Source organism: Mustela erminea, chromosome 18 (genome assembly GCF_009829155.1).
Source record: "Mustela erminea isolate mMusErm1 chromosome 18, mMusErm1.Pri, whole genome shotgun sequence".
NCBI lineage: Eukaryota > Metazoa > Chordata > Mammalia > Carnivora > Mustelidae > Mustela > Mustela erminea.
Window position 1 is genome coordinate 38,975,154 of NC_045631.1, and position 12,346 is coordinate 38,987,499.

Consider the following 12,346-nt stretch of genomic DNA (forward strand, 5'->3'; position numbering starts at 1 on the left):
TGCGGGGCTCGATTCCAGGACCCTGAGATCATGACCTGAGCCGAAGGCAGCGGCTGAGCCACCCAGGCGCCCCTCCTATTCTTTTTTTTAATAACTACTAGAAGATATTAATTATTGGGGGGTATGTTTAAACTGGTTTGGGTTTTCTTTTAAATGTTTTTTTAAACTTACTTAAGTAATCTCTATACCCAATGTGGGGCTTGAACTCACAACCTTAAGATCAAGAGTCACATGCTCTTCTCACTGAGCCAGCCAGGAGCCCCTTGGTTGATTGGTTGGTTGGTTGGTTGGTTGGTTTCATTTTTTTCTTTCTTCAGCTTTCCTTTTTCTTTTTCACTTTGTCTTTCTCTTTCATGGCGGAGAGGAGCACCATGGAAACGCACCCCACTGCTCTCACTCCAAGGGAGCATCTGCCACGAGGAGTGCTGTCAACTGACGAACTTTGGCTGCAAAGACTTCAGGATGAAATGCAGCCTTGAACTGAAGTGAGGACCCACTTTCCTCAGGCAACTCCAGCCAATTACTGAGCACGATGGAGGGATGAGCCCCGAGGGGGCTCTGCCCAGCAGGCTCCTCCAGTGGGCAGTCTCCGTTCTGAAGCTCTGGCTGGGACGCCTCCATACCACGTGCTGAAACCCCCTCGCCCCAGTCCTCCTTCCTTCCCTCTCTTCTTTCTGCATGCCAGTCCCGCATGGCCGTCTGAGAACTTTCCCTGTTGACTCCTGCTCCCTCTTCTGTGTGTTCTCCACAGACACTGTGTCCGGAAAATCTGGGGAAATCTCATGCACTTTCTAACCACTTGGTGTCTGCTTCCCGGAGGAGTTTTCTTCATTTGCCAGATGACCCTTGCTCAGCCATGTGTATTTAAGGCCAAGAGCCCTAAAAAACAAACTGGAAATTGCATCGGCACGAGTGAGACCCTTTTTTTTTTTTTTTTTTTAACTGGTTATTTTGCTTTTTAGCGATTGGGCAAAGAACCAGCTGTTTCCCCGGGAACACTCCAAATGTTAGTATAGGGAATTTTTCTTTGAAGCCTAGTGTTTCTCCAGCTAAGAAACTTCTGGTGTTCTGTCTGGATGTGGGAACCTTGTTTCTGCCTTTCTGTGCAGCGCAGAGGTGGAGGGAGCCAACGGTTCTTCCACCTCTGCCCTTCTGTGCAACCTGGGGCCTCAGGATTCCCTTTCCCTCTCATCTTCTGTCTCCTTCTGTCCTGGTCGCTACATCTGTGACTCTTCCTCAACCCTTTTCAAAGCAACCATGATTTTGCTGAAATTCTCTGTCGGCTAAGATATCCTTTACCCTGTCCTTGTGGATTTATGCCTTCCCTCCTTCTTCACTACCGTTTGAGTGAGCCCTGAAAAGGGAAAGGGGATACAATTCGTCCCCATTAACAAGGGACCCCCACATGTGACTTACACTGTCCCACTGCCCACCTGGCTGCTTTGCGGAGAAGGGACTGTGGATGGGCCGGGAGCAAGAGCGTCAGTCAGGAGGCCATTGCCACAGCGGAGGCGGGCGATGAGTGTGAGTAGGTCTGGGATGGGGTCCTGTGGAGATGAAGAGAAGTAGATAATTCAAGACATATTTCGATGGTGGTTTTAAAAGACATCCATAAATTCTTAGGCTGGCCTTAGTGACTCATTCTAACAAAGAGACTACAGCAGAATTAACAGTGTGTGACTTTGGACACAAGATCAGAAAAGACATTGTGGCTTCCTCTTTGCTCGCTCTCTCTCTCTCAGATCACTCACTCCAGAGGAAGCCAGCCGCCATGTTATAAGGACACTCAGGAGCTCTATAACGTCCACGTGACAAGGAACGTGGGCTTCCTGCCAACCGTCAGCACGAACTCCACAGCCTTGTGAATGAGCCCCTCTGGAAGCAGATCTTCCAGCTCAGGCAAGCCTTCTAAATGTCTACAACCCCCACTGGCATCTTGACGGCAGCCTCATGAGAGACTCGGAAGCCCTGCTAAGTCACTTCCGGATCCCTGGCCCCAAAAAAGCATATATTGTGTGAGATAATTAAATGCTTATTATTTTAAGCCTCTACGTTTTGGGAAGTCATCTGTTACACAGCAGTACATAACTAACTAACACAGGGGTTGAGGGAGGGAGAAATCAAAGGCTTATTCTGGGTTTGGGGCAATTCGGTAGAAGACAATACCATTGACTGGAAGTAGGGAAGCCTGGGAGAGGAGAAGGACGAGAAATCACGATGTGGATCTTGAAATGCCTTTTAGACATTGGGAGGTATCAGGTAGATGTTGACTATTAGTCTCCAGGCTAAAGAGATCACTGAGGGTCCCTGGCGTGGGGCTTATGGGTAAAACCAGGGACACTCAGGGAGAAAAGATGAGGGGTCCTGGACCAGGCTCTGGGATCCTCTGAACTTTAAAGGTAGGACGGAAGAGAAGGAATCAGACAAAGGAGAGGCCAGCAGGGTGGAAATCCGGAAGCCAGTGGCAACTCAAAGCCAAGAGAAGAGAGAGTTGCAAGAAGGCAAGAGATCAGAGAGGGGACTGGCTGCAGAGCCAGAACTTCAGAGGAGAAACTCCTCCTTGATGACAGCGACTTCAAAGAAACCAGACGTTAACAGCAAGCACAGCAGTTGCCAGATCTGAGTGTCTACCAAATGCCTGGCACTTTGATGGGTTTTCCTGTTGAATCGTTACCATGAATCTATGAGGTGAATATTATTGGCCCCATTCCACAGATGGAGGGACGGAGGGGCAGAGAGATTAAATAATCTTGCTCAAGATCACACAGCTTGTGAAATGGCAGCAGCCAGGTTGAAATCCAAGCACGAGGGACACCAAAGGCCACAACCTTGACCATAAGGTTGGGGCAGAATGCAAGGGGCCTGACCTTTTTTTTTTTTTTTTTTTGCATCTCACATTGCAAATTTCCTAAGTTTTTTTGTGCTGGGCCCCAGAGGGAACCTAAGCAAATGTGAGCCCAACAGGTAGGTGTTCCCCAGAGAGTGTGCAAAGAAAGTGAGGCGGGGCAGACAGAGGCCTCTGCAAAGCTGGAAAGGCAGGACAGGGCGGGAGATCTGTGCCTTTTTGACTTTAAAGGAGCAACATGCAAATGATATTCAAAGTGATATGCAAATGATATGCAAATTTCATTTTCGAATGAGCATCTGTTCTTTTTGAGTCAACAGCTCAAGCACTTTTGGGTGAGCCCTCCCCAGCTTTCTCCCAGGGTTGCCCAGGGTCAGGATCCCTTGCAGGGTCTATGAACTAAACTGAAGAAGTAGCAGGCACCTTCTGAAGGACAAACTGGGCTCTGGACTCAAAGGATAGGGCTGCCCACCCTGTCCAGGTGAGCTGTTCATTCATGCATTCATCTGACAAACACCTGTAAAGTACCTACTGGGTGCAGAGGCAGATGCTGTAGGCATGTAGAAGACTCATTATTTCTAACTTACGGGAACATATTCTAGTGGGGAAATGAATAGACCCAGCAAAGACCTCGGCATCAACTAACATCTAGACCAAGACTTCTCAACGCAGCATCTGGACATTTGGAGCTGGACTTCCTTGTTGAAGGGGATTTTCCTGTGCCTCCCAAGATGTTCAGCAGCATTCCTGGTCACTCTCAATCCGTTAGAAGCCAGAACCACCCCTGCCCCCAGTTGACAATCAAAAGTGTCTCCAGACATTGCCAAATGTCCCCTGGGGTGGGTGGGGGTGACCAAAATCACCCCAGCAGCTGAGAACCACTGCTCAAAACCCTGAGGTCTTGCACCCCTTGGATGAGTTTACGCATTCAAGGGAGCTTAGAGTTCACCTTCCAGGCCCCAGCTTGTTCCATGTTTTTGTACTTGAACCATCATAGAGGGCAGTCTTTCTCCAATTTTGCTTCTCATTCCTTTCCGCCAAACAGGACCCTCCCTTGACACCCCAAGCCCCCACGCTGAGCCAGTGCTGTTACTCAGTCCAGCTCCCTGAGATTCTTGAGGAGCATTCAAGGTCACCCCCAAACTAAATGGCCCTGGCCTTGAGCCCTTCAGGTTTGCATGTCTGCTTTTTAGCATCATTCTGCCTCTTCTCCCCTTGTCATCAAGTTGTCACCTGTGGGACTGTCACACTCCTATCTCTGCCGGCCCCCATGCCTTTTGATTGGCAGCTTCCAAGAGTTAAGCAACTGAGATTTTGCAGATGAGTGTTTTTCTAGCTGTGCTTTGCCAAGCACTGGGAGTCCTGCGGGGCCTTTCAGAAGCCCCTAGGGGGCGGCGGGAGGGGCAGGAGAAGCTTCCAAGAGGTAGGAGGTGCAGAGCAGACAGGCCTCCCCAGCTCCCCATGGGTGGTTCCATCACAGCAGTCGGACTCTCCCTGGTTTTGTTTCTCTCTGCTTCTCATGATATGCTTTGGACAAAAAGTCCCCAGGTATAAAGGGCTTTTGCAAACCACTGACCTGGATTGGGGGCACTGTGAGGAGCAGAGCGCCCCCCAGCATGTACTATGTCTGCGCTTTGATGCATGGCTTCGTAGAGTCCGTTGTGGCTGTTTGGAGGCCCTGAAAGCTTCGTCTCCAGCTCCTTCCTCTCAGGCAGATGGTGGGGTATCACTTGACAGAGAGGCCAAGCCCTCTATGTGTTTGTGTGGGCAGAGCAATGGACCAGAGAAGCAGACCAGGCTTCCAGGCTTCTGTATCAAACCATGATGCCTTTTCTTGGGTGGAGGACGCAGCAAACCCCAGGACACGAGGGACCCTCATCTCCCAAGGTGGCAGAACAGAGTCTTTGCACTGAAGCGGCAACAGAAGGAACTGAGGCAAGACACCCAGAAGAACTTCCCAATTTGGTACCTGGGGGCAGAGTAACGGCAACAGTGTGGGGCAGGAAGCTCTAGGGCAGGAGGTTGGCCCAGGGGTAGGCTGAGAGCTCATCACACACACACACCCTCCCCCTCCCACCCCTTCCTGGCCCCTACCAGGGCTAAGTCCTTCCTGCACTGATAAACCTCCAGGGCTGGGATAGTGGAGGGGGATGGGGAGCAGAGCCAGGGCCAGACCCCATCCTGCCCTCTCTAAGAAGGCCTTTCTGTAGGAGCCTTGCCAGACTACAGCAGAATGTGTGGGGATCTTGTTCCCAAGGGTTGGGGGATGGAGCAGGTTCTCCCTTCTCCTCCCGACCTCCAGGCCCCACAGAACTTCTGGACACAGGCACAATCAGGCATTTCATGCCTCTCAAGGGTCAGAATGAAAGGCCTGTGTCTGTCTGTGCTCCCCTCCCCCTGCCTTCCATCTTCAGATTTTTCCATCTGCCCCTGGGGCACAGCCTCATCTTTCCCTGCCTCTCCCCCTCCTGCCCTCTTAATTCTTTACAAATATCTGGGAACAGAAAAGATTGCCCTCAATACCCTCTACTGCTTTCCACTAACTCAGGTCTCTGACATGCCCGAGAGCGAGTGAAGATGCTGATGGGCCTCCCCTGTCACTCATAAGAGCCCAGAGAGCTCAATGACGCCAGAAGGTCGCACAGCACTGGCCGGACTCACTGGTCTCCTGCCTGTCTCCTCCCATCCACTCTGTCCACCTCCACAGTTCGCCCTGGCTCTGGGCTGACTCGCCACTTCTCCATGGAACCAAATGGCTTCTTCCCACTGGAAAATCCCCAGACGCTGAAATGACCTGGATGAGCCGTGGAACCTAAAACAGCAAGTTCACATCGGAGTTCACCCTTCCAATGGCCGGCTGAGTGCCCCAAGGAAGGAAGGCTCCTGGCGCAGGTGGAGAGGGGGCGCTGATCTCTGAGATGTGTCCCACCCCCATGCCAAAGCCAGACAAGCAGCCAGGAACTGGCGTCACCATTCTCTAGTCCCCCAGACACTCGTCCCACCGCCACCACCCGTGAGCCATCGTTCCGGGGCCTGACATTCTGTCGGCTTCACACCACCTCCCAGGGCCCCAGCCAGGAGCGCTTCCTGGATAAAATATTAAACATGCAAATCTGAGACAGTGCCTTAACGAGCGACAGACTGCACGACCACAGCCTGGCAAACGAGACGCATGCCGTCCGGGGGTGGGGGAGTGAGAAGTATATATAGATAGAGACTTTAGATCTATCTGTGCAACGTGTGTATGAGGCAGAGAACAGCAGGCGTGGAAAACTACCACAGCAGCCTCCAGCTGGGGTGGCCTGAGGTCGGCAGGCGGCTGGTGGGGAGGGAGGGTCGGGAGGGGACCCAAAGCCAAGCTCAGAGTGGGGATGACAAAAGCCCTTTGTGCTTGGGCTCCCGTGGTGCTGAGGGGACCAGAGATGCATGCAGGGCAGGGATGTAGGCATTTCATTTTGGAGAAGGGAACTGGTTAGAGGCTAGGCCTCGGGAAGGAAGAAGAGAAAGGTGGGAGACACAGGAGGCAGAAGTTTCTGGAGTCCCAGGAAGAGCACTTCAATCCTCTGGGGGCCCTGGGGGCTCTTTAATATGGCAGCCATATTGGTTTTGGCGTCTCAGAGCTCCCATGACATTGGGTCAGTGTGATTCTGCCTTGATCTAAACCAGCCAGAGGCTGACATGCTGCCAGTCAGCACTGGCTCTGCAAATCCTAGTGGTCCGGTGATGCCCAAAGCTTCCCTGTCAGAAGGTCTGGATGGGTCCTAAGATGCTGCATTTCCAGCAAGTTCCAGGTGATGCCAAGCCTGCTGGCCCTCAAACTTCCATTGAGCAGCAAGGGTCTGCAAGGAATTAGAATACCATAAAGGTCACTTGGCTGAGAAGGACACAGAACCTGCAGGGGTCCCTAGGGGTCTGGGCTGCTGATGGAGATGGTGTCTATCCATGGTGTCCAGCCGTATGCATGGAATTGCAACCATACAGGGCTGACCTGGACCTAAGCTGACATGGGTCTCCCAGCCCAGAGTGTCAGGTTGCCCACAGCAGGCCACACTAAGAAGGACTCCACCGGGCCAAGGGGGACACGGCATCTACAGGCGCTTGAACTAATGAATACAGAGCCCACATGGCTTTGGAGTATCCTGGAGCCCCATGAGGAACTAGACTGAAGTGCAGCCCCCCATGGCTACCGGGGTCTGAACCTACTTAGAGCCCACAAAGGATGAAGCTGACACCCGCATGGGCGCAGAGTAACCCGGAGCACCTAAGTGTTTGGACTGATGGGGTGCCTGAAACAGAGCCCCTGACTTAAAAGGCCTCAGCGTGGGCCACAGACAGGGCAGGGGCTCTTGGTGGACTCCTGGGATGCAGAAGCCAGAAAGGGAGCCAGAGGGATGCTGTGGAGAGGAGGGGAGGGAGAGGGAGGGAAGGGGAGGGGAGAGGAGGGGGGAGGAGCCAAGGAGCCAGCTCTGGTGCTGCTGTGAGCCTGCTGGCCTCGGGCTGAGTGGTACTTGGCTGGGCCCCAGGGGGAAGGTGTTGAGAGAGAAGGTGCTGCTGCCGCCCCAACAGCTCAGATGGAGGAGGAAGCAGGAAGAAGCAGGAAGGTGGAGGCAGGGCCCAGGCGGCGGCAGGGGGCCCTGGGAAGGGGAGAACATGTCCTACCCAGAAAGACTCGGGCATTGGGGAGGGCCCCCTGCTCTATCCGGGGCCCCTGTCATTCTGATTCCCCACTCCCAGTACACACGGGGACATGCAGGGTTGTGGAGTGAGGGCTTAGAGACGTGGGTTGAAGGGTGTCCAGCACTGAAGGGGAGAAACAAACTCCCTGTCTCCCTGGTTGGGGGACTTAGAGCCCAGAGGAGCAAGGATTCTCTCTCAATGGGATAGGAGACACTCCCCCTGCATCAGGGTTCCTGGGCAGAAGGCCCTGACCCTCCTGAGGGAGGTTGTACCCTCCCCCAGGGACAAGAAAAAAAAAATAATAGAGGTTTCCCCTCCCTAGATCCCTAGCAAAGACCCCCCCATCAGTATCTGGACACAGACGCTCTGCATCTTTTTCTTAGTTAAATCTAGCCCTCACATCTGACCAGACAGCCCCCCAACCTCTTCCCCACCCAGGCAAGGCGCTATTCAGGGCCTACTTGCAGCTTCTCTTCGCCCCCAGGTGAAGGAAGAGAAGGGAGGGCTGTCGCCATGGAGTCTTGCTGTGGAAGGTCTGGTGGTATCAGGCAAGAGGGACACCAGCCTTTTCTCCAAGGGATAAAGAGATATTTTTCTTGACCAAACACCCAGATATCTGGCTCTCCCATCCCACAAGCCCCAGGCCAGGACACCTGCAACATGTCGGCTTCTGCCTTTCTCCACCCATTCCCAGTCCCTGTGTGGTAAGGCTCTCCCTTACTTCCACTTCTTCCTTCGCACCCCCCGCCCCCCCGGCCTCTGCCCAGTGCAGCTGTCAGGAAAAGGCTGCGGGCTCCCAGGATCCCAAGGATAGCTTTCCCTGTGTCCTCTCCCTCCTCCCCCCTGCCATCTTTCCCCATTCCGCCTGTTACTGCTGGAGAATCGATCCCTAACTTCCCTCCCGCCCACACGCTGACCTAGTTTCTGCCTCCATGCGGAGGGGACACGTCCTCACACGCTCCTCGACACAGAGCCCTGCACAGCCAAGGGACAGATGCACACTCAGCGCGCTTGGGACCAACAGATGCAGGCGTGCCTCCCCAGACACACTCGGGCTCATGCACACGTGTGTGCAGGGCGGAAACACCTCTCCGATTCAGGAACATGTCAGGGACCACTTCACGGACACATTCACAAGGCTCCCTTGGCCACAGGATCAAGGGACACAAGTGGACAGACTTACAGGCCCTCACAAGCCACAGACACAACTCCCCACAGGGCCTCCCCCGCTCCCTCTCCAGCTCCAGCTTGTAGAACCTCTTCCTCTAGGCCAGTAAAACACCAAAGGAGGCACATGGCTCCCCACGCTGGTCCTGTTGCTCTGCTGTCTCAGTCACAGGATCGGGAATCACCCCAAACCCAGGAGTGGATCCCCAGGATCCCCTCTTCCCTGCAGGTCCCTTACTTCCCCATGACAAGTCCCTGTGTCTCCATGAAAGGGGTCAAGGGTCAGGGAAACTTCCTTCCTTTTCTATGGCAACAAAATCAAGGTCAAGAGAGACGTGGTCTACAGACATCACAGGATGCGATGTGGGACAAAGCAACCCCCCCCCCCATGAAGATAGATCCTTGAGCATCTGAATCCCTCATTTGTTCCTCTGCTAAAACAAAAACTAGATTGCACGGATAGGGGAAGTGAAAGCCTTTGTAAATGGCTAAGCTTTGCCACACAAACATGAGAGATCATTATTTATTCTGCCTGTCAGTGTTTGTTTGGGGGCACAAGGGATCTCCCTCATCAGCCTCCCAACAGCCCTGTCCTGTGCTACAGGAAGTCACTCAGCCCAGGAGGAAATGGGGACTGAGGCCCAGGGAAGACAGGCTAGGTGCGGAGGGAAGGCTCCTGCCACCATCTGCCCCGCCCACACCCCACTCTGGCTCTTAACTCCCAGCATGCCTCTCCAGCCCAAGTCCTGCTGTCATCCAGCGTGGCCTTGGGGGTCCTCTGCAAAGCTGGAAAAGTAAGCAGCCTCTACTAGCCAACCCCCTTACCCCGGTTCCAAGCCCCCCTCCCTCCACGCAGTGGTCTGCGTCCTCCCCGCCACCTTCCATGCTTCTCCATTTTCGGCTGAATTCTTTACCCCCTCCCCTGGCTCCACTTCCTTTCCTGTCCAGCCCCTGGATCCATCCCTTCAGACTCTCATTCCCATGCCTATAATGAGAAAAATTCCCACCCTGAGCCTATCCCCCTGCCTGCTGCACCCCCTAGACACCAGAGGCTAAGGTCAGCTGGAAACAGCCCCCAGCCCCCCAAAATTCTTGCCTGATACCACCAGCTTTACCAGCTCTGGGTTTCCAACTGTCTCTGCCTTGTTAGCAGATTCCTTCTCTCAACTGAGCTCTGCCCAAGTCTCTCCCCTCCCTCACAGCACCCCTCAACCTAATCTCCTACTTCTCAGAGAAAATGGAAGCTCTCTAGAAAGTTCTTTTGCCTCCCTGCTCCCACAGCTGTCAACTTGCCAGTTTTCACGCTCATCTACTCTTCTGTCTCTTGCGTGTGCGCGTGTGTCTGTGTGCATATGTGCATAAGTCAGAACTCGTCTGGGAGCACACATTTCCCTCCCATCCACCTGAGCTCATGGTCTCAGCCCCTGCCCTTCCAGAGAGGCCTCACTCCTGAGTGAGCTCATTCTTTTTCCAGAGTCTTCAACCCCCCAAACTCCCCCGGCTCCTCCGTAACCATGCTTGATATGAGTCCCCTTCTAGAATCTTCTCCATCTCTAGCCTTCACATCCAAGTTCCTCAAGGAGATGGCTGCACTTGCTGTATCTACTCCTTTACCTTCCATTTCACCCCAGCATGCCCCTGAAAGGGCTCACTAGTCATCAGTGACCTCCTCATTGCCAAGGCCAGTGGACCTTCCTCATTCCTTATTATCTGATCTTTGTGCAACATTCAACACTGTTCCCCTCTTTTTCTTGATGCACTGTCCTCCCTTGGTTCTTGTATTAGGATAAGTTACAGTGTATTAATAGCCTAACACAATATAAAATTAAAATGAAATAAAATCTGGGATGCCTGGGTGGTTCAGTTGGTTAAGCGTCTACCTTTGGCTCAGATCATGATCCCAGGGTCCTGGGATCATGTCTGGCATCAGGCTCCTTGCTCAGTGGGGAGCCTTCTCCCTCTGCCTGCCTTTGCTCCCCCTGCTTGTGCTCTCATGTTCTCTCTCTCTGGCAAATAAATAAAATCTTTTAAAAAATAAAATAAGGGGCACCTGGGTGGCTCAGTGGATTAAGCCGCTGCCTTCAGCTCAGGTCATGATCCCAGTGTCCTGGGATCGAGCCCCGCATTGGGGTCTCTGCTCTGCGGGGAACCTGCTTCCTCTCTCTCTCTGCCTGCCTCTCTGCATACTTGCGATCTCTGTCTGTCAAATAAATAAATAAAATATTTTAAAAAAATAAAATAAATTGCAATATAATAAAACAGTAGCCTGGCTAATTTTTTATTAGGCTAATTAATGGTATTAGTTAGGTTATGCTAAATTGTATTAGCTTGGTTAGGCTAAGTCGTATTAGTTCAGCTAAACTCCTATAACAAAGAGAACAGTGGCTTAGGGGCACCTGGGTGGCTCAGTTAAGGCTCTGCCTTCCATTCAGGTCATGATCTGAGGGTCCTGGGTTCGAGCCCCACATCAGGTTCCCTGCTCGGCGAGAAGCCTGCTTCTCCTTCTCCTGTTCCCTCTGCTTGTGTTGCCTCTCTTGCTGTGTTTCTGTCAAATAAAAAACAGTGGCTTAGAAGTGTAAAGTTTCTACCTTCTCATGTTCAGAGGGAACATCCCAGGGCAGTGGGGAACCGCTGGGCGGGCATTCTGAAACCCAGGCTCCTTCTGTGGTGTTGCTGCACTGCCCCCTAGGGTGTCATTGTCATCCTCAGTGACTCAAGACTGGAGCCCATGCTGGGCTCCCGGCAGGAAGGGGAAGGGAGTGTAGAAAAGCTATATCCAGGGTCTTCAAGCCCAGGTGGAGAAGCACCCATGCCACCTCCCCCTGGAACCCCACTGGAGGGAATGAAATCACATGGCCAAGGTCCACATGGCAGACCTTGAGGGAAGCTGGGAGGCGAGTCAGCTGGGCAGCCATTGAGCACAGATTCTGGTGGCCAACCAAGCGTGATCCCAGAGCCTCCTTGGCCTCTATCCTACCTCCCCATCATCCTTCTCACCTTCATTCATGTCCCTCAGGGTTCTCTTCTCTTGACACACAGTGCCTGGTCCTTCTTGATTCCCAATCAATACGCAGACGACTCCAGATATTTCCATCTCCGGTCCATGTTTCCCTCTTGAGCAGCAGACCCCCCTGGGCACCAAGGCCAAAATCTGGGACCCAACCCAGACTCCCACACTCCTCCCTCTCCCTCACCGCACACTCAGTGCTGGCAATTCTACCCTATAAAGGCCTCTCCACGAGGACTCTGCTCTCCTCCTCCAGCATTTCTCACAGCTTCCAAGCTGGTCTCCCTGCCTCCACCCGCTCCCCCCATACTTCGCACCATCCTCCAGTGAAACGTGGGCATTTGTCAAGGCCCTAAGCCCTCTTTTCTTCTCCCTTTTCGCTCCTTCCCTGAGCCCCACATCCAGCCTCCCGGCTTCCATTCCCACGGACACACACAAGTGTATCTCTAGCCCTCCCCTCTTTCCTGAGCATCAGACCCAAACACCCGCTTGGATGTCTCAAAGGCATCTTGGACTCCACGTGTTCAAACCTGAGCTCAGGATGTGTCCCAAGCCCCCCACTCCAGCACAGTGTCCCCTGTCTCATTGTCAACCCAGGGTCTAAGGCCGGAGTCCTGAGACTTGCTATTGTCACTGCCATCTCCCCGACC

The 12,346-nt window shown here is 53.2% G+C and overlaps 1 long non-coding RNA gene across 1 annotated transcript; it reads right to left on the bottom strand.

Moving 5' to 3' along the window:
* Positions 1-471: 471 nt before the first annotated feature.
* On the bottom strand, positions 472-8,137 carry LOC116577558. Its single transcript, XR_004280536.1, has 3 exons — positions 7,984-8,137; positions 1,434-1,547; positions 472-891 (listed from the first exon to the last, which is right to left on the bottom strand). It is a non-coding gene; the product is annotated as an uncharacterized LOC116577558 (long non-coding RNA).
* Between the last annotated feature and the right edge of the window lie 4,209 nt (positions 8,138-12,346).